Raw genomic sequence first — 755 nt, forward strand, 5'->3', positions numbered from 1 at the left:
TCAAAACAGAAATTAAAACAAGGTAACAGTTGTGTCTTTACTGAAGATTTGGTATTAAAATAAAAAGTGCCTCAGCTTTGAAGGGCTGATCCTGTTTAACCTTTCTGTTATGATAAGTGAGTAAAAACATGCGTCCTGCTTTGTTAACTTAAAATAGGCCATCACTATCAGTAAAATTATTTTAATATTTCATCTCGGTCAGCGCCTCTCAAAGTTTAGAATGCGTAATAATTACACCCGGACTGGCCCTGCGGCTTTTTATCTTCCAATTAGGACTACTTGTTTAATTTATCACACAACATTCTTCCATCACCCTTTCACATGTCACATGTCAGTGACTGAGTCCGAATGAGGCTTCAAGGGATAGTTTGGATTTTTTGACATGAAGTTGTATGACATATCCGTCAGCATTGTAGTGCAATAACAGTAACAATATGCGTTCAAAAGATTAAAATATTTGCATCACAAAAATGCCTTCTCAAAAACTCAAACCTCACAAAACGCTCTGCGTTATATCTGTCTCCTGCCATATCCCTGCGCACTGTCCCCTGTGCGTTCATGTGAATGTGACGAAGACACTTGCATCTTCTTCCGCTGTGGAACACATACGTAAACAAGATGGCCGCGGCGCTCCATCGCGCAAGTATATGCGAGCGTCTTCATCACATACACAAGAATGGAGAGGCGACAGTGCGCCGGAATACGGCGGGAGACAAATATACAACGTTTTGTGAGGTCTGATTTTTTTGAGAAGG

This window comes from Dunckerocampus dactyliophorus, chromosome 17 (genome assembly GCF_027744805.1).
Source record: "Dunckerocampus dactyliophorus isolate RoL2022-P2 chromosome 17, RoL_Ddac_1.1, whole genome shotgun sequence".
NCBI classification, from domain to species: domain Eukaryota; kingdom Metazoa; phylum Chordata; class Actinopteri; order Syngnathiformes; family Syngnathidae; genus Dunckerocampus; species Dunckerocampus dactyliophorus.